A 22,520-nucleotide genomic window follows, 5' to 3' on the forward strand; every position below is an offset into this window, starting at 1 on the left:
ACAGTGGAAAAACCTTAAGAAACTCCACATTTCAACAAAACTGACTGACGTGACAGGTAAATCCAGTGCCACATAGACAATTGATGGCGGAATGAATGCAGGAAGTAAATAGCAGATTACAATAAAGCATTGACTGTAACCAGGAGTAAAGATCCTACAAATAACTAAGGTGGTCACTGACGAAGCCTACACATTTGTAGACGTTATTCTACATCAACAAAGCAAAATATCTTTAGGGTGGCAATATTCTATACCATACAGAATAGGGCATTAGCAGTCTATGGTAAGCATTCAGAAACAATACAAGAATGCACAGTTCAGTTCTTAAGTAGGTACAATCAATAAACAGTGGATTAAATCAACCTAAGTTGGTTGCACCAGAAGAGTTTATAGCTGATGTATTACTCAGCACGATAAATCTGGCTTAGCCGGAGAGTTGGGGAAGGTTTGTTGGCATGGGTCCTAGTTGTAGGATCCATCTAGTTAATGAGGTATGCCTGGAAGTCTGTATATTGCACTGTTTTAAGAAATTTAACTCATTAACTTAGTCACAGTCAATTTATTTTTCCTTTCTTCCCCATAGATCTTTTGAGCTAACACCCTCTCTACTGCAATGCACACCTGAATATCATATGTTCTGTATACCATTTCTCAGTTACATTTACTATGTACATTCTAGATTTGTATCTATACACCATCAGTTCACCGATAGTCAATAATAAAAGACTGATGTTTATTCTTTTAAATTCTCAGATATCATGTAAACATTTTCATTACTTACCTAATTTTCTATTCTAAACCTAAATGGGTCAGCAAGAGAAGAATAACAGCAGAATAGGGCTCGTCAATGATTTGTTTAGTAAAGAGGTTGCAATGCCAAGAGGGATGAACAAGAAGCATTGTTTAACAGTACCGGCTCACTCCTGAATGTCAGCAATATTGACATCCCTCTGCAGTATCTATGGGTGCCAGGAAGAATGCAACATGTGTAAGGGTTCCATGCATAATGCGATCTGTGTCTGTTTGCCATGCAGAATATCATGTATGTGGTTGCCATGAGGAATGGGACCGGCCCATTAAGTAATTCCACAAAAGTTTAAGATACCATGGGGCAGCCAATGTAGGGGCAGGGAGCGTTTAGTCAGTGGGACCATATGCCTCAGACCGTCTGGGTTGCTAAGGGTCTTCAGGGAAAATAAAGGCTTATTTGTTTTCCTCTGAACTTCATCACAGCATGGTGGAGGAAGAAGGATGATTTCATAAGGTATTATTTAGCAGCATTTTCTTCAACCAAGCATTAATAGAAGACGGCACACTTGTGATGCTAGATAAATCTGGAAAAGAGGCCTGAAGGTTTTCTTTTTAGTTCAATTCAAATAATTCCACTAATGAATTCAAGTGTTTTTTTCTTTACCACTTGCCATACATTTTTTAGAATCTTTTACTTTCTGGTGTTCGAAGTTTGGTGTTACTATGAAAAACCCAGGACCAAATGCCCCAGAATGCAAATGTCCTGAAGGAGTGTAATGTGGCAGGATGACACCGTCTGTTTCCTTGTGCTTCCAAAATAGTCTGAAATGAACAAAGTGTACAGCCTCTAAAATACATTTTTAGGTCTCAGCTCCAGATGGCACGCCTGCGCGGTCTCGAAAAGAGACTGTTGTATGTACTTTGTGGGCTTCAGCCCACTTATAGGTTTCCCATTTGCTGGCACCATCATCACTCTTCAATTCTTCATTCCCTTTTTCCATGGCATGCATGCGTCATGCCTCTTCCTGTGTTGAGCCCTCGCCAAGAGCAGGGACCAATTACTAATCTCCATACACATTGGCAATTTTATTAAATGTTTATGGGACTGCTTTTTTCTTTAGTTAAAAGTACTTTTCACAAGCACTGGTGTTTACATGTGCTCCTAGTGTAGATTTGCTAAAAAAAAAAAGGCACACAATGCTCTTGTGAGATTGCCCATCTTCTCCCCCAGCATTGATCTGCTAAGAACTCGCAACTAGTTATGTTATGTTATCTTTTTGATTAAGCGCAACAGCTGCCCCAGCAACGAGGCGTCCATTCCATTCCAACCATTCCATCTGTGTTGAACTGTTACAATAACTAATACACCCAACTGTAGCGATACTCCTGACAACTCTTGCCATACATTACTCCCTAAGGACTCGAGCTGGCAGTAGGAAAGGTTTTATTAAACGCATAGACTACGAACAGCCTGCACTTGAACTGACAATACAAGAGAAAGAATTAGACTAGAAATAATAGTGCACAGCAATGCACGTGAATAATTTACAGCAGGAACAATATGCTGAGCATAAGCTGGAGACAGAGACAGGCACTCTGTTTACATGGGACAAAAATTTGATGCAGGCACAGTGGTCCAAACCAAACATTTGCCAGTCTACCTACAGAACGACATTGACAGTCATCTGCAGGGACCACTCAACAGTTGCATCCCTGATCAAGGGCGAGGCAGTCCTAGTAGGGATGGTCTTTTTCACCAAGCCCCCGGGTCAAGAGACACCTTTTCAACTAGCTGGGGTCAGTCTTAATCACGATTACCCCCTGCTTCAAACAACGACTTGCTGGCTTGGCTTGTGCTCAGGCATCTAGTGGTTACGTAATTGCCTTGTACTGCCAGCCACCCCAGTACAGCCTATCTGGGGCCTTTGAGCTGCAGCATTGACGGCCTTTGCCGGCGCTTGAGCGATAACACTGTATATCGTCTCGGAAACAAGCAGTGTGCCAGCTCCTTTTCTTTGAGGCTGTTCGATGCTCTCAACCAAACCTGCCCTGCAACCCTCCCATGCCACCATGGACGACTTCTTCAAGGTAATCATGGCCACTGACACCCGCCTTACCACAATGGACGCAGAAGTGACTGATCTCGTGTCAAAGGTTAAATCCATACAGCAAGAGATGTCCTTCATCCATACACGCTTGGACAAGTAGATCACAAGATGGATGAGGTGGAATCTCAATATGCCTGTTTACCCGACTACGGGTGAGATAAACAATTCCTGCAAAGTAACAGACCTGGAAAACAGAGTGTGAAGGGACAACTTTCGAATCTACGGGGTCCCAGAAGGAGCTGAACAGACAGACAAGCGGGGGTACTTGACCACCCTGCTCCTTGATCTCTAGCTACATGACCCTTTAGAATTCCAGAGGACTTGCAGTCCGGTCCCAGCAGGCTAACCAATCGAAGTCCCCACGACCAATTATAGCCTTAGGGCTCTTCCGCCAACATACTAAGGCAATTCTCACACCGGCTAGGAACCTGTGAACCCGTCAGATCGATAGAAACAGCATACGTTTCTCAGTGGACTTTTACGCAGTCACCAACACTAAGCACAAGTGCTTCCTGGCCTTCTGCAGCCACCTGAAGTGAAAGCATATCAAATTTGGCCTACTGGAACCTGGATGGTAGCTACGTTCGATGGGAAGCCGCAGGAGTTCAATATACTGGGGGAACCTGAACTGTTTCTGGATTCCCTGACAGACTACAATGGACACGCCCGTTGGTGCAACAATTATACTCCATCACTGGAGGACCCTCTCACTCCCTGGAAGCCAGCAAGTTACCAACCCGACGTGCGTCTGGAAGGCAAGCTGAGAATATTCTGGCCAAGCAGATTTGCACCAGGTTGTGGAAGCATTAACCAAAACAGGATTGGGAGACAAACCAAGGCTCTGGTGGGGAGACCTCAACATATCCTTTGTACAACACCCTCTAGTTGCTTACAATGTGGTGCTTACTGTCTCTTGCATCTTGTTTTTTATCCTCTTTGCGTGATGCTTTTGCCAGGTGGCTTTCTTGTTCTGCGCTCGTCTGTTTGGGGGTCGTTTGGCTTTACTGTTCACCTTGATTACAGCTTGCCTGCCCTGTTGACAGATCACGCATGGGGGCAGGAGGCAGGTATGTGCAATTCTAGGTCCATCCTGTGACCCTGCACAAGGCCTCCATGTCAGTGGTTGTCCTCATCTTTCTCTACCCTTCCCCTATACCCATCTCCCCTCGCTCAGCATCCCACCGGCCCCTCCTCCTGGAGGGGGGGCAGGGGGGGTGTTACACAGCCTCTTCTCTCCCAACCCTTCTCCTGTCAGCTTCCACGTTGGCCACAGATTTTCATGCCAGCCAAACTCTGGACAATTGTCTCCATGAACGTCATCAGCAAGACCCACTACATTAAACAAAAGAAGACCCTTGAGGAAAGTGGGAGGTAGACCTGGGCTAAAGATATTGGGCTAAAATAGTGGAAAGGGCATAGAAGGGCACGCCGAATGCTAGATTCCTACTTATTCATTTCTATATCATGCACAGGGCGTACTTAACCCCAGAACTGATAAATACATATTTTAATATGGATTCAGCATGTTGCCCCAGGTGCCAATTGAATGCAGCACACTTCCAAAATATGTTGTGGAGTTGCCCGCAGCTCGGAACATATTGGGAGGAGGTGGTTGATGTGCTGTGCGGAGTGACAGACAGGCAGAGAGCCAGACATGGGAGCATGTATACTGCACTGGTTTCCTCATACAGCACGAACTAAGGTCACAAGCAAATTCATAGATCTGGGGTTGCTATTAGCTAAGCGAGAACTAACGAGGCAATGGAAATCCAAGCAGGGTCCTAGCATGGAGCAATGGAGGGCGGAGTTCACAATCTGGGCGGCCAGTGAGAGTATGGTTAGGTTCCAACAGGGCAGAAGAGCGAAAAACGAAAAAGCGATGGAAACTGCACAGGCGTGGGAAGCCTTGGTAATACTACTGAAGTTGCCAGAACCGGACTTGGGCACCAACTCTTTAGAGACTTCTCAGGGGGTCACCTGAACACATGGAGTATAAACAGGCTTGAGCTGGCTGTGGGGTAACGGAAGCGGCCGGAAATGGCATAAGTTGAGCGTTGCCCTAATAAACTGGGAGATCTGCACACCCTAGCACAATGATGGTAATTGATAATCCTTGTTTAGATTAACTGGAGCACACCGGTGGGAGGAGTTAGCGGGGGAGAGGGAAGGAGAGGCAGGCAAATAAGGGGGCACCAATCTTGGACGCCACACTGTTGCGGGATGTTATTGAATGCATGTAATGATGAAGATATTAATGGAAGGCAGGGAAGTTGGAAAATTTAACCCCTTCGATGCTGATGACGAACCCCAGCCGTCATGCACTACGGTGCTCGTGTGCTGATGACGGCTGGGGTTCGTCACGGCCCGCCCCTGTTCGTGTTGTTTACAGCACAGCAGGGGAATCGCGGCCGCATGGAAGGGGTTAATGCGATACTGATTAAGATGCGAATACAAGCACAACAGGAAAAAGTAAATATACATGCAATGTACCAAGAAATGTGCCCCTATCGATAATGTGCCTTATATATGGGGATTTTGTGTGTGTTGAAAATCAACAAAAATATTTAAAAATTAAAATATTAAACAAAAGAAGACCCTAATGTATATCTGCACGAAAAATACTGATATAGCCCTGCTGCAGGAGACACACTTGTCGCAGGTGAATTGTCCAAGCTCAAATGGAAATGGGTGGGTACAGTTATCAGCAGCAGCAGATCGGTTGACGACAAAGGCAAGCATACCTCTTTGAACTGTTGCTTGAAGAAATGCAGACGATCCTTATAGGGAAAGGCCTTCTGTGTAAAACTATCAAAACATGATTGGATGTGGAGGGCCACTGGATGCTTATCCTGGGATACTGATCCCGGGCACAATGCTGATCATGGGATTCTACATGCCCACCTATGACAATTCCTGCTTTCTTGCATGACTTTCCAGACTGTGGTCCCCCCACCATAAGATGGCTGTTCTATTGGGCAGTTACTGGAAATTGGCATCTGATCCGATCCTGGACAGGACTGGAAGCGGAGATGCGCATAATTGCCCTACTCGGTGATCTGATGCCACCGCGCAATGGTGGAGGACTGGAGCCTCCTGATTTATCACTCAAATATTTGCTTTAAATATTTTTTACATTATGAGGTTTCAAAATGCACACATTTTTGTCTTGAATACACACTTTAAAATTTTAGTTAACATAGACTAATTAAACCAACCAGAAGAGTCTAATTTAGTAGGCGGGCTACACACAGGAGAGCTACTTACAGGTGGTTGGAGAGCTTCCAGTGGCTCACAAGCTACTTGTCGGAAAAGCCAGATTTAAAAATGTTTCTACATAGCAAAAATCATGTTTACTACACCTGTAGCAAACGTTAAGTGTTTTCCAGAACCGTGCCTTACACATTCCAGGGGTTTTCTTTATTTCAAGAACTTGTACTCCTTATTTTATTATAAGAAGACCAGGACTATAAGTCTTAAAACCTTAAAAGAAATCCATGGGCCGAAATATCAATTCACACATAGAACAGGGAAACGAAAGACCTCTGAAGTAAAAAACTGTATTAAATAAGGTCCAAGTTTCATGTATCAGTCCATCGTTCATGTAACTAGAGGCGACTAGGAATGAACAAGAATACAGGTCCCTGGTGGAACATGGTAAAAATTCATATAAACAGCCAGACGACATATATCCCGAGGCATAAGTGGGAAAATCACATTAAAGTTCTATATAAATCAATTGTAACCTGTAATTATACGTGTCAAAAGTTGATGGAACATTTGCAGATATAACAGAAGAAGAACTATTTGAACTAATAATGAGAGCATGCTATCCAAGGCAGCAGGACCAAATGGTGTGCCTATAGACTTGATAAAGTTAAACATAACCTTTTGGAGTGCGTTGCTAAAACAGCTGTTTTCGCAGGTAATCAAATATGGAAGGATATCATCTTCCTGGAAAGGGGAGTGTTGAAATGACAAGTTGTTCTTGTCTCTTGAAGAACAACTTGTCTTCCCCATGCACCTGTCCTCGGGCGCTGTGTTCATTTAATGTCCACTTCGCATTCTGGCGTTCTTGTCTGCCCAGCTCAAACTGTTTACTTTGGCAGTTACGACGAGAGCACAAGAATGAGCGGTTGTGGGTTGTTTCTTCTCCCACGCTCATTACCTGAATAAACACTTTAAAAGTGCAACGCTTCTTAGATTTACTCATTTCAACAGAGCGATTGCCCAACTAATTTATAAACAAAGCCCAAAAGATGATCAGTCCAGCTACAGATTAATAGCATTGTTGGACTTTGAAGGGAAAGTGTTTGCAAAACACCTTCAAAATAAATTAAAGATCGTGGGCAGAGGAAAAGTCATTAATCCCAATAACACAGACCGGATTTCGCTCAGGGTGTTCGACAATTGAAAACATCATTTCAATGTCCGTTAGAAAGAAGAAAAAAAAGCAAGTGGAAAATAATGATATACACCTGTTTTGTGTATTATTCCACAGTGTTTGATAAGGTTAACCAACAAAGGCTATGGAGTAAATTAACAACATGGGAAGTTGAAGCAAATCTTTAGAATGTTATTATCGGCCAGCATTTGGAAACATGGCTTCAGGTGAAATTGGCTCGTGACAATACGCTAACGCCAAAACTGGATACCACAAATTGTCTCAAGCAAGGCTGTGTCCTTGCACCGCTGTTCTCTTCTCTCTATATTGCTGACAAAGATATGGCGTTAAGTTCCGATATGGGTGTGGCACCAAAACCATGAAGCAAAAAAATACCATATTTAGCATATGCGGATGACATAGTGATCTTGTCTCTAACTCTGAAAGGACTCCGGTAGCAACTGAATCAAGTATATACCTACAGTACAGTGAACAGACTGATAGCCAATTCATCAAAAACAAAAATTGTGACATTTGGACAGTCTATAAAACCTAAAATGTGGACATTAGGAGAAACTTCAATTGAGGTAGTGGAACAATACAACTATCTCGGAGTAATCTTGGACAATACCTTATCATGGTCAAGCCATGATTTAGTAATAGTAGTTTATTTTGCATTTGTAGTGGCCCTAAGGCCAGTAAAAAATCAAAATCAACAACTATTACTAAATCAATCTCGAGGTTCATTAAATGTTTGGAGGAAATACAATTAATCCATCACTTAAAGCATTAGAAATTAAATTGATTCCACACTTATATATGCATCTCTAGTAATGAGTAAGAAAGTCATTCTTGAACTGGAGAAATGCTTTATGAAATGTGTACGCCCCATACTTCAGGCAACCCCATATTGTATCATAACACTGGAATTTGGACTAAAATCCCTGAAACTGCTGCATAAGAGAAGTTGTGTGAATTACATTATTGAATGTGCCAAGGCTGATCCATGCACATTAAAACACCTTATATTTGAAGAGCTCTGGAGTGACAAAGTCAGAGATTTAGAACTGTTAAGTATAATGATGGAATAAGGATTTTATGATCTGCCTGACATACAGGAGATGGGGCGAATGACCGTAGCTGTGCGAAAAAATCTAATATGTAATATGTTAACTGCAAAGCATTGGAATTCAGATCTTCTACAAGCTGGAAGATATAATTATATGAATTTAGTAATCGATACATATACCATACAAGCTCAAGAATATTTAGGATGTAATCTACATAGTTACATAAAAAGGAAATATTTGAGATTTAGGCAAGTTTTACATACCAATTGGAGAGTTTGAAGGGAAATGGAACCAGGCACTTAAAGGTATACAAGCATGTCGGCTTTGTGGAACTTGTAATGAAACTCTTGAACATTTAATATGCAGCTGCCCACCATACAGAGTTTATATGTACGCCCCTTGTTTAATAATGCTAAAATAAGAACTGCAGAGGCCGTACGATACTATTTCAGGCTCAGAGAAGACAGTGCAATAACAGACGGTACTGTTTTTAGAGCATGCCTATAACGCATTGTTTAGACTGCTTTTATTATATATATGGTATTATGAAATTTGTATCTTTTATACGAAGTTTTTATTGAAATCATTTCATCCCCTAAATGCTTGCACTTTTTTTATTGTAAACAAATGATTAATACAATTAAGCATTTTACTACATTTAGAGGCTGTAGGTCAATGAAAAGTTCCTCACTGGGTTAAACTCGCACTGCTGAGGTCCACCACCTGCAAATATAGAGAACGAATCCTAAAAAGGTTAAATCAGAACACTCATTTTTCCTTTTTCTGTAAATCGACAGTCAGTAATTTGGGTAACACCGTCAACTTACCTAGACTACTATATCCGAGTTGTCTCCTCTCTCCCTGGGCATTCAAGGATAGTGGGTGACCGGACTATGTCATTCTCACCCGTTTCTTTTTTATTGCTCTCTCCCCCTCCACTGCACTGCATATTTATTTCCCATGCTGTATTTTTTTCTTTGGTTTGCTTCCTTACTGCCGGCATATGTTTTGTAATGTAATGTCCTTCTGCTGTTTACTGTGTGTATCTAAAGCGCTCTGACACCTACAAGTTAAGCTAGCGCTATATAAAACTTTATAAATATAATAAAAATAAACACTCGTTACTAACATAACTGCTTGCAAGAAATCCATTTCTTAAGCAGAGATGAAACGATCCCTGCAGACGAATGCTAAAATGAACAAAAACGTTGCATTACAATCCTGACATTTAGTTTCTAAAATTGAACACGTTTGATCTTTTTAGGTCTCGCCTGTCGATGCGCATGCGCATCGAGCAAGGCGAGAGTATTGGGACTTATCTACTCTTTATCCACACTGCAAGGAATCGTGGCGATTCCTTGCAGTGCCCGTGACTTTTAAGCTCAATGCGCATGCGCATTGAGCTTAAAAGCGCGTGCACGTCCGTCTTTGTTTACCCGCTCCGCTCCGCCCCCTCCCCTTCCCGCCGTGTCGCATTTCTCCTCCCCTCTCCTCCCTCCGTCTTGTTTATTTTACCCGCTCCGCCCCCTCCCCTTCCCGCCGTGTCGCATTTCTCCTCCCCCCTCCCCTCTCTTCCCTCCGTCTTGTTCTCCCCTGGCATATATTTGCTACTCACGGGCTGTGTTATCCTCTTCCGGTCTGCCTCTCCCCACCTCACCCCCCACCCCACCCCAATCCCCCGCTCGCCTTCACAGCCCATGCCGTCTTCTTCCAGCCCACAGTCGCCCCTTCAAGGCCGTGTTTCGAAGCTGTGGCCGCCTCTCTCCCGGTGAACGCACTTGGATGTTACGGTGTGACTAGAGCGCCATGAACACATCCCCTCTCTGGCCCATGACGTAAGCTGGATTCCTTGGACCACAGTGTGCTCGTGCTGCTGTCTCCATGTGGCTGTTGCTTAGCGACATGGCAGATTTCGCTTCTCAGCAGACAAGAGCAATGGACGTTTGCAGCACCACAGGCAACTTGCAGGGAGGCTCGCGCACTTCAAGGGGTCTCTTTGATGGTTCAAGGTAGGTTTTTATCTGAAACCTCCCGTGTATCTGCTCCCCTAGCATTAGATTGCTTTACTAACCTCTCTCTTGTGGGAAGCTGCACACCGCTTCCAATTCATCACTTTCTTCCTTCCCCCTCCCCCCTCCCCTCTCTTCCCTCCGTCTTGTTCTCCCCTGGCATATATTTGCTACTCACGGGCTGTGTTATCCTTTTCCGGTCTGCCTCTCCCCACCTCACCCCCCACCCCACCCCAATCCCCCGCCCCCGCTCGCCTTCCCAGCCCATGCCGTCTTCTTCCAGCCCACAGTCGCCCCTTCAAGGCCGTGTTTCGAAGCTGTGGCCGCCTCTCTCCCGGTGAACGCACTTGGATGTTACGGTGTGACTAGAGCGCCATGAACACATCCCCTCTCTGGCCCATGACGTAAGCTGGATTCCTTGGACCACAGTGTGCTCGTGCTGCTGTCTCCATGTGGCTGTTGCTTAGCGACATGGCAGATTTCGCTTCTCAGCAGACAAGAGCAATGGACGTTTGCAGCACCACAGGCAACTTGCAGGGAGGCTCGCGCACTTCAAGGGGTCTCTTTGATGGTTCAAGGTAGGTTTTTATCTGAAACCTCCCGTGTATCTGCTCCCCTAGCATTAGATTGCTTTACTAACCTCTCTCTTGTGGGAAGCTGCACACTGCTTCCAATTCATCACTTTCTTCCTTCCCCAACCTGCATCACGACTCGCAGTGACCACAGTCCCCCAGCACTTGTCTCCATCCCCACACTCTGCACCACCTCTCCTGATCTTCCCACAATGCACTGCCTCTTCTGACCACCCCCACTATGTAACACATTTTCCAATTACCAGTTTCCTACCACCCTCTCTCAGATAAACCTCTCCCAGTCTTCCCACTCTAGTCTCCACCACCTCTCCCATTCTCCCCTCCCACCCATTGTCACCTGTCCTGGTGCATGCCCCTCTCTGCTGAATCCCCCACCCCCCCTCCCTTTTTTGATCACCTCCCACCCAGGCCCACCTCTTCTGATCTCACCTGCATTCTTCAATGCCTCCCTATCATGCCCACCCAGTACCCATTTTCTCTTCGCCCACGCACCACCCAAACCTGCACCGTCTCACAATCATGCCCACCCTGCAGTGTAGCTCCTAGCTTCCCCCGTCCACAGCGCTTTGCTGGCTGAAGAGACCAACCTCTCGGAGGCCAGATAAGTATGTCAAAGTATGGATGTAGCGCGGTTGTTTTAAAATTTCGTGATAGGTAATTACCACTGGCTCACCCTCAACCCCTCACTCACCCTCAACCCCTCACTCACACTCACCCTCAACCCCTCACTCACCCTCAACCCCTCACCCACCCTCAACCCCTCACTCACCCTCAACCCCTCACTCTCACTCACCCTCAACCCCTCAGCCTCACCCTCACTCACCCTCAACCCCTCACCCTCACTCACCCTCAACGCCTCACCCTCACTCACCCTCAACACCTCACCCTCACCATCACTCACCCTCAACACCTCACCCTCACTCACCCTCAACCTCACTCACCCTCAACCCCTCACCCTCAACCCCTCACCCTCACTCACTCACCCTCACTCACTCACCCTCACCCACCCTCACCCTCACTCACCCTCACTCAGCGCAACCACAGCATCTTCACTAAATATATGTAATAAACTTTAAGCTATTGGCAATATAAAATAAAATCCATTTTATTTACTTATTAATTATTGATTGTTTTTTAAAGCCATTGATTTTTTTAATATCAATACATATAAGTCACATATAAGTCCTGTTAATACAAAACATGTTGCTTTACAAATGCTAGAGGTGTCACATTTACAAAAATTATAACTATTGGCTTTGTAAAGAAGAAAGCTATTAATTTAGCTATTTAGAAAAAACAACACATAAATAAAAAACAAAAAAATAAATAACACCTATAGCTCAAACTTTCCTACTGCGAGACCTATTGCATTTCCAATGCAATAGGTCTCGGAGCATTTGAGTTAGAGCTTTTAGAAATGTTTATGGCTTTTTTTTTTTAATTCTTTAGCATTGGCTACAGGAAACAAAAATGCTAAAGATTTACAAAAAAACCCATAAACAATTCTAAAAGCACTAACTCTAATGCTGCGAGACCTATTGCATTTCTAATGCTTGTTTTATAAATGAAACTTAAGGCAGGCTCCCCTACTAGAGTCGCAAAACATATTGAATATTTGTGCAGTGAACCATGCCAGCACTGGTGTACAAATAAAGAAACAAAAGCAATTTGTAACTGAAAAATAAACAAAGGAAGCACGGTTGTCAGTCTGGAAATCTCAAGTGTCTTCCATTAGGTAGGTGCGGTTTAATGTAAACCACCAGGTACTGCAATATATGGGAATACAACGAGATCTGCTTTTGGTACTGTCCCGAAAACGCTTTCTTGTTAACCGATGTCACACACTAGGACGAAGCCGCGCCCCTTGTTGCAGATACCGGCCCAACCGGAGCACAACAAAGTGGGCAGCAGCCAGCATGCTCTGCCCATTCAGCCAGCAATGGGCCGGCTCAGTCATCCGACTTGTCGCCGCGGACGAACCGTGACCAGGTCCACCCAGTCATCACTCTGACCACCCTGAGGAAGCGATACTCAGCGACGTTATTCCCTCTTCCCCTTCAGAAGCGCTGGCAACGACAACCAGGCCAGCCGGGCGTGGGTGCGTTCCTCAATAAGCGACTCACGCGCCCCAGAGGGACTTCCACGAAATGCCCACGAGCTCCGAAACGAGCAGTGTGCACCGAAGCGTCCGCGGGCGTATTGGACAAAGGCGCGTGCGGAAAGCTCGTCCAATCAGTACTTCCGAATCATGTGTGGTGCGCCAGGATTGGCTAAAATGGCTCCAATCCTAGCTCACCTTACACAGTAGCCGAACCCTTACCCCCCCTTAGTACTCCCAGACGACTCAGTCTCGCAGTATGTTTAGTTGTGGGATTGGTGGTATGCGACCCGGAAGTGCTGAAATTACGTTAAAAGATCAATAACGGACATTAGGCTGAATTCACGGACCGACCGTGTAAATACCGTACAGGTGGACAGTTGACACGTGGTAGCAGTAAAGGCGGTAACTGGTGAGTAGAATTGACACTTGAGCATGGCTGACATCCCTCCCTAAGCAACGTAACCCGCCAACAGCATGCTTGTGTACGTTTTGGAGGCTTCTCGGACATTCCTTCCTGTTAGCACCACAACGTGCTGATAATGAAATTGACAGTAGTCTAATTTCCCTCGAATGTAACGGGCCCAGTTCTTAACATTTGCGCGCACTCGGTATTATACCCACCACAATCCTGCTGTCAGTACTTGGGGTCAAGGTACGTTGTTTAGACTCGCCAAGGCACATATCCAGCCCTGTGGTTTCATTTGACAAATTAATGTGTTTTGGAGGTTGTCATCGTGGATTGTTACCACTGATCCAGATACCATACGATTCTAATGATTTTTATCAGGACAGAAGCGCGGGTCTAGAAACGGCAGTGGCGCCGAAGGAGACGGAAGCTTTAATGGCAGAGTATCCGGTGATACTGCAAACGTTTGAGGTGTATCTTGACGGTGATTTTATTGAGCCAAGAATATTCTGATGGCATGAACATGATCTGGTTTTTGCATAATGGTGTTGGTGTATATCATGAGTTTACCTGTCACTGTCAGCCCCCTTTCACCCATCCACTCCGAACAGGTTAACCTTACCGGTGAGTCCCCATTTGGCAATCTTGAAACTGGGCTGTCATGGGTGCCCTGTGGTGGCGTTGGAGAAGGCACTTGCGTAATATCATTTTGCAGTATTGGTGACAGTCAGTCTCTGATGTCTACCTATGTTCTAGTATTGATTTTTTTATTTATTTAAAGAGTTTTATATAGTGCTGGCTAGACCCGGAGGTATCAGAGCGCTTTTGTTACATTAGTTACTAGAGCATAGCATAAAGAAAGACAATGTTACATAAATACATCCGTTGCTAGAGCATAAGATAACATAGAAAACAAGTCCTGAGGAGCATAGATGGTAGAGGGAGAAAAGTAAAGGGTTAGGAATACATATCAAGTCAGGTAGACCGGTCATGGAGAAGAGTACTTCAGTGGATACCTTTGTGATCTAATGTAGCCACAGGGGCAGTCCCAAGCCAAGGACTGTGATATCCAGTAATGCAAATACTTCAGATACTAAATGATATTTCCATTGATGTTACTGTAAAGATGACCACCCGAGGCACAGATGCTCCTCTGCCCTGTGAGGGCCAGTGTAACTCAAGAAGGAACGTCCCTTAGTGCACTTTCCTAAAGCTTCTGTGTGTGCCGATGTAAGCACACCCAGCAGCAAGGGTAGATACCAGTCTTATGGTACCACTTATCTTCCCAGGGACTAGGTGTTCTGATGAGTGCCCACGGTTGTTTTTTGTGAGTGCATGTAGTGTTCCAGCACAGTGACATTGAGCTGTTTGTGGTAAAGGAAAATGCACAGCTGGATTGTCTATGTACGTCATGCCGTGCAGCAGTGTACTCCGAAATACGCTCCCTATTGATACAGGAGACCCTCGCAGCAAGGTATAGCATGTAATACACAGAGACTTTTAGATTGTATACCTATGTACTGCAAATCTTCTCTTTTGTCTTCAGTCGCACTGGCAGAGGAACGTCTGTACTATAGACCGCTTCCAGCTCATCACGCTTAATATGGCGCCTTGCCAATGACGCATCAGGACCTGGCATATAACTTGGACACGTGCTCTTCACTCCCGGCTACTTTACAACACTGACATTTCGTAGAGGAAGTGAATGCACGTATATACCTCTGTTCTGTATTCCTTGAAAGTAACAGTCCCGTAGCCATTGTATAGGAGGCTTTAATATATATGTTGTGTGTCATTAAGCCCAATAACACCTTGCGCTAGTGTAATGCAGTTTTTAGTCAGACAGCGAAAACATAAGCTTTTCTTTAGTTTTCCTTACAGTCGTTAATTTTTTTTTAAAGATGGTTTTGATGCCATCGTTTCTGTCACCTCGATATCACTTCCATTTATTATGTTTACTTGTACATCCAACAGCAACTTAACAGCTTGTTTTCCTGTCCCCAAACCAGCCATCGTCTTTCTCGTTGTCCTGGGAGGTCATGACTACCTATATGTCTGTGCATACAATTAGCTGTTTACTTAAAAATTTCTTTTGCATTGCACGTTGTTTGTTCAGTCATTGAGTTACTTTTATTGATCCTGGATTCTCTTTTGTAAGCATTGTCTATTTGGAATACTTATTTTGAGCTAAGTGTAGAGTTGGGCATAAGTAAAAAAGCACAAAATGCAAAGGTGGACTGCAAAACAAGTTACCATCTTAATGCAATATAATTTCTTAACTGTCGTTTTACATGTTTGCTGTAGGTGTGTAGTGTTAAATCTGTGAGCGTAATCTGTATAATGTGTCACACAATCTAATCCTGCCACCCTCTTTTGTTCCGATTGGCCTTTTGGGTTCCGTTTTCATTTAATTTCTTTCAGAATTGTAAAAATGTTTTTTTATTTTACCTGTGTGATTTCTTTTTAGTCTGAGAACGTTGCTTTCGCCTGGAAAGTGTGGCTCATACTTTGGAGCGGTGGGCTGTTGTAAAATGTGAACAAGTAGGACGTGAAAAAACAATTTCAGATTTCACTAGTAACGTTGCAGTATTGTAGTAGAAATTTTATTTTTGCCTCATGGAAGAATCAAAGTTTTAAGGATGAGAGATGCAAGCGACATTGTCATCTCTTCTAACTCAGTTGCTTGGCAGTGGCCATAAAGTTGTACATAGGCTTAGCATGTTGTTGGCGGCGTTCCAAACCTACTATTGAGAACAAGGCAGCTGGGGGGGATTGAGTGGGGGGGGGGGGTGAATTCACCTGTACACTAATGCAGTGGAAAACATGCATTTAATCGTTACATAAGTTAGAGATCAAAATGCCTTTTTGGGATGCAAGCACAGTTTTGCTTTGGAATTTTTTGAAGCAGTGTCAGCTTTTTTTTTGGGGGGGGGGGTGGGGTGGGTGGTTTAACTCATGCTGCATCTCTTTGCCTCAAAAGTATACAGACAGAAACGCCTTCATATATGTGCTATTCATACATACTCATCATCAGTTGATCGAAACAATCTAAAGAAACACAAACCTTATCAAACCAATATCCAAGCCTGAATCTTTCCAGAGAAAACTGAAACATCCTCTTATTTTTGTCTACCCACAATCCCGCCATCTTGTTTACGAAGCTCTTGGGGTCCGTGTCCTGGTTCTTCCATCTTGCGGTTTCGACTGTCCCCCTGATTGATCCTTGCCACTGGTCAGCGCCCTCTGCCGCCGGAGTGACCATTGCCCTTTGTCGACCCACTCTGAGGCAACTACCCCCCTCTCTTCTTGTTTGTCCACTGTGAGACACCCTTTTGCTCCCTCCTTCACACCCCTTCCATTTCTAATTTTCTACCCGACCCAGTAAAGAAGTCTGGCACTGGTTGTTGTTGGTCCCTGGACCCTCTCCGATTTTGTTCAACTTGCTTGCTCTGACTTTTGGTATCTACTGAAGTACTCTTCTACATGACCGGTCTACCTGACTTGATATGTATTCCAACCTTTTACTTTTCCTCCTCTATCATCTATGCTCCTTAGGACTTGTTTTCTATGTTATCTTATGCTCTAGCAACATATGTATTTACGTAACATTGTCTTTCTCTATGCTATGTTATGCTCTAGAAACTAATGTAACGCTGTTCTGTTGTAACCATATCCTCATGTAAAGCACTGTGATACCTCCGGGTCTAGCTAGCGCTATATGAAACTCTTCAAATAAATGAACCACAAAACAAATATCAAATGATGAAGTGTCTCATAGAGTACCTGAAAATATTTAAGGACGCTCCAGACAACAATGCACTTGGCATCAGGGGTGTATAATGCAGACCCCTGCGGCGCAGAGGGGCCCAACCCTACTGGGTCCCTATCAGTCTAAGGACTATGAATATCTGTCAGACATACAAGTCTCAGGGGCCCCTTATAACCTTCTTCAGCGGAGTCTCACCATTTTACATTCCGCCACGTCACTGCTCGGCATTGTACATTATAAGTTTGTTACGCAAGATCATCATTGATTTTTTTTTTTCCAATAGCATTTGTCAGTTTAAGTTTACTTTCAAATATTTTAAAAGAACTTTGATAGAAATATGTCACATTTGTGGATGTACTTGAGGTGATAAACACTTTTTTAAGTGTTTTAGGAGCAACCATTAAACGCTTGATTGTTATCTAAAGAGTGCTTCTTGTTTGTACTTTTGATGGCTTGTTTGATGACAGGTTGGCAACATTGACTTTAAATCGGGGAGTGAATCAAGCAGGACGTCGATGTTAAGTCACAATTTTATAGCCTACAGGTTGGATGCGTTCCATAGGACACTTTGAGCTCGGTTGTATCCAACGAGATGATGATTAACTAGAAAAACAAATCAAATGTTCTCTCTAGATTCATAAGTTATTTTCTAGCAGGAAACTGACCGCATATTTCCGTGGTGCAATGTAAACCGTTGCTTAACAGAAACCACCTTACCTCCATTCATTGTCTGCTTCGTAGGAAGTTTTGAGTAAGTTTACTATTCATTTTATTATCAACTTTTCTTTGTTCCTTCATTAAAGCAACTATTTGGATACTGGTATTCACTTCTATGGCATCTTTCTGCAGCCTCCAAAGTTCACATCAAACAAAATTCCCATGAACGTCTGTGGCACAAACCTATTCTATCGACTGCTGTCAGTGGGTTACATAACTTCATAATGGCAGTTTTCTGATTGCTAGTGCTTTCAGAAACACAAACACATTATCATTAATTCAGCAGGTTCACAGTCTCTTAGGACACATGCAGCATAATACACACCTGCTCATTCATAGACCGCTTACTCCGCTTTATCCAGGCGATTGGTTTTCTCGCTCCTTCTTACAGTTGTATGTGATGTTCAAATAATAAAAACATATAAGGGAACCTAGAGTGGAGAATCTTTCTCTACTAACCTGTTTCCACGAATTTTCCAAATGAATGGCATTTCAAGGAATTTCAATCCTTCATGGCAAATTTCCTTTATTTTGGTAAAGTACGTGTGCATGTTTGTGTGTGTATGTATGCATGCATATATGGGTGTATGTATATGTATATTGTGATGACTATGGGAACACCACTTGCTGAATAAATCACCAACTTGCACTAAAATTTGGGTTCGAGTCTGTTTTTGCAGCTGTTCGAAAAGTTCTGCGCTACATCGGATTATTCCTGGAATATATATATATATATATATATATATATATATGTGTGTGTATATGTATATATATATATATATAATATGAACAAGCAAAATCCCAAACCGCTCCTGGTAGCGGTTCGAATGGGCGCAGACCTCCACTCCACAGGATGAATTTCACGATGTTAAATCATCGAGCCATCACGCCGAATAAGGTGTCAGCAGTGCATTTTTTATTAAGCAGAAAATGAAAGAGCAAGTGCCCTCCCTGACGCGTTTCGCTCCGCAGACGGAGCTTGGTCACATGACGCGTCAGGAATAAGCAGTGAAATAAATGGTGATTAAAAGCCCAAGCGCCTAAAGAAACAGGCCGCATGGGTTTTGCAAAGAAGCAAACAAGCATTAGATTGAATGTCGTATCAACCATTGATACATACATACACAAAATACATAAAGACAAAATTAAAGCATTGTGCTCTAATATTATGAAAAAGGCCAAGTGGTCAAAAATGCAAAGTAACCAATGACAAAATGAGTCCATTAAGATATAAATAAAACCAAACCGACTCGTCATTAGCACTAGGAAACCCCAACATCAATCCATTCCATCTTCACATAATAACAGAAGGACTATAGCAAAGAAAAAATATAAGTGTCAGTTGCTAGTGCAAATGAGGTTCCTAAAACAAATGCAAAAAACATTGGCCTAGTACATAATTTCTTGTCCCAGAAATGCTTGAATGCTAAAGTGCAAATGCTTAGATAGACCATAAAATAGAATGTTAAATACATGGAATATAATAAGCGACAGGACACTCATATGAAAATCTACACCAACAGTCATTAAAAAAATAATAATATATATATACCCAAATGTATACCAATCAGCAATAATTCATCATCAAAATCAGAATTAAAATAACACATGGGAACAAAAACCAAACATGTGTATAAATGAATGATCATAATCAGAGGGAGCACATTTCATTGATCAAAGGTTAGGAAAAACAACATCCATTACAAATAGTGGTGTAATTCATCAAACGCGTTTAACCCATTGGGGGATCTGGTATCAAGCAGTAAAATGAAGAAAGCTTCTCTTTGGCGAAGAAGTTTCTCGCGATCACCACCCCTGCCTGGATTAGCTATAGAGCACAACAAAGTATACTTCAGATCTTTCAGTTTTTTGTCATGCACTGCTTTAAAGTGGCGTGCCACAGGAAAATTCATATCTGAATTGACTATGGCCCGGATGTGTTGCAAAATTCGTTGATGTGCTTACAACTTGGTGCTCCCGATGTAAGAAAGAGAACATGTGCAGGTTAGTTGGTAAACTACAAAATCACTGCGACATGTAAGATGTTCCTTTAACGGAATGACTCTGTCATTGAAAGCAGATGTATAATGCGTGCAGTTGACTGCAAAAGTGCAGGCACGGCACGAAGTACATCTATAAAAGCCAGGTTTGTTAAGCCAAGTAGTTTTAGGTTGAAGCTCTGGCTGGGTTCGATCTAAGGAATCTTTCATAGAGGGAGCCCTCCTAAAAGTGATGGCCGGTGTTTTGGGCAAAAATGGACCTAGAATAACATCCGTTAGTACTATAGGCCACTCAGATCTGATGATCTTACTCAGCTTGGAAGTTTGGGAGCAGTATGTGGTGATGAATCGGGCTGTCCCCGGACTGGTCACATCAGAATTCATTTTGATTTTAGGATTCAAAAGTGCCTCTCGGGGACGGGCTAGTGCTTTATTCAGAGCCCGATCTAACACAGCTCTATTATAGCCCCGTCGGAGGAATCTTTCCCTAGATTCCAAAAGGCATTGTTGGGTGACGTCTGGGCTACTGCAAATGCGCTTGATCCTGATAAACTCACCCAAGGGTATGCTGTTAATAGTATGAGGGGGGTGGGCACTGCGGGCATGCAAGATGGAATTACCCGCAGTGCTTTTCCTGTAAAGTTTTGTCTGGATGGTGTTGCTATCAATGTAAACCAGGACATCCAAAAATTCAGCAGAAGTAGATGAAATATTCGTCTGGGCTACTGCAAATGCGCTTGATCCTGATAAACTCACCCAAGGGTATGCTGTTAATAGTATGAGGGGGGTGGGCACTGCGGGCATGCAAGATGGAATTACCCGCAGTGCTTTTCCTGTAAAGTTTTGTCTGGATGGTGTTGCTATCAATGTAAACCAGGACATCCAAAAATTCAGCAGAAGTAGATGAAATATTCGCAGTGAACTTAAGGTTCCTATTGTTTACATTAATTTCATTGACAAACGCAGCTGCCAGTTCTTGTGATCCCCTCCAGACGATAAAAATGTCGTCAATAAATCTCCAATAAGACACAAGGTGAGGAAGCCAACGTGCATGAGTGACCCCCAGAACATGCTCCTCCCACCAGCCAACATGTAAACATGAATAGCTGGGGGAGAAGCATGAACCCATGGCCACCCCGCGTTCCTGATGGTAAAAATCCTTGTCGAATTGGAAATAATTGTTGAAAAGGCAGATACGAATCATATCTAGTAACATGAGATTGTGGTCCCTCATGGTAGCCTCTCGAGAATCTAAGAAAAACTGGACAGCTTCCAGACCCTGTAGATGGTTGATGCTGGTGTAAAGTGCTTCGATGTCCATCACCAGGAAACACAAATCAGGACCCCACGGGATGTGACTAATCTTAACCAAAAAATCAGTGGTATCCTTAAGAAAAGAAGGGAGAGAAATCATATGGGGCTGTAAGAAAAAATCCACATATTTTGAAATGTTCTCATTCATGCTACCTTGGGCTGAAATAATAGGACGACCTGGGACTGGGACAGTGCACTTGTGAATCTTGGGTAACAAATAAAACAAAGGTGTAATAGGATGCAATACATTTAGAAATTTTGTTTCTTCTTTTGTAAGTAAGCCACGTCTATACCAGGCATTGTCTTTCCTGGTTTTCTCGTGGCTATTAAGCATTGCAAATTTAGTAGTCTTTGAATAACAAAGGGGATCACCTAGTTGGCGGGCTGCCTCAGAAACATAGTCAATTTTTGCCCACAATACCGTGTTTCCCCCCTTGTCCGCACTTTTCACTACTACTTGATTGTTACCCTGGATTTTTTTAACAAGTTTAACGTATTGCACATTGTTCAAATCACATTGTTTTTTCTTTCCCAGTACCGACCTATTAAGTGTCTTCAGTTCTGCAATAACCCTGTCACTAAAGACATCAACTGCGTCTTTAGGCATCAATGGTAGAAATGTGGATTTGCCTCAAAGTCGTGGTTGGTGATTGATTGACAGTGACAACTTGACTGACTGTCGGTTCTGTTTGTGAACTTTCTTCATTAGCTAAGGAAATCAAAGTTTGTAGACCTTTTAAATTCCTAACTTGTAGACCTTTTAAATATATATATATAATTTTTTTTAGGGATCTGGCGGCCTCATTTACAAGAGAAAATATATTTGTTTCCCCCTTCTTTCTGCTCCTCCTCTAGTCCCTCTTAGTCTCTTACGGTGTGGAGAGTGATCTCTATTGTTGAGGATAGGTCGTGGGGCCGCAGCCGCTCCCATATTGTATCTTCTCATTCCACTTCCTACCCCTGGCCGATTCGGCAATTCCACCATTTTATTTCTTTACCCATCCCCTATAGCCCTGGTAGAGACAGTTGCATAAAGCCATTCCACCAATTTAGTACCTCAACACCTCCCAGTACTTAATACTTCGACCCTAGTTCCTTTGCCTTTACCTAAACCATATTTAAAAACCCCAGTTGAGACCTGTAGCCCCTTTTGAGACTTGAGTGAGTACAGTATCATACACCAAGGTCTTGATGAAAGCCAACGAGGCGATACAATTTAGAAAGTAATTCTAAAGAAGAAAAACCACGTAATCCAAACTTTTTTGCGTAGTTGTATTAACGGCAAAGGCATAGAATTATGCT

General features: G+C 43.3%; 1 protein-coding gene across 7 annotated transcripts in view; it reads left to right on the plus strand.

The window, feature by feature from the left end:
- The first annotated feature begins 12,834 nt into the window (after positions 1–12,834).
- ATP13A3 (ATPase 13A3) overlaps positions 12,835–22,520 on the plus strand; it is a 486,442-nt gene continuing 476,756 nt past the window's right edge. For 3 of the 7 annotated variants that reach the window (XM_086944281.1, XM_086944283.1, XM_086944279.1), the window contains exon 1: positions 12,971–13,421. The gene's annotated coding sequence lies outside the window, so the exon portion shown is untranslated. Of the gene's footprint in view, positions 13,422–22,520 lie in introns of all 7 variants that reach the window. The other 4 variants (XM_086944285.1, XM_086944280.1, XM_086944284.1 and 1 more) reach the window with 3 other exon arrangements.

The sequence above is a fragment of the Lissotriton vulgaris genome, chromosome 11 (genome assembly GCF_964263255.1).
Source record: "Lissotriton vulgaris chromosome 11, aLisVul1.2, whole genome shotgun sequence".
In the NCBI taxonomy this organism is placed as follows: Eukaryota; Metazoa; Chordata; class Amphibia; order Caudata; family Salamandridae; genus Lissotriton; species Lissotriton vulgaris.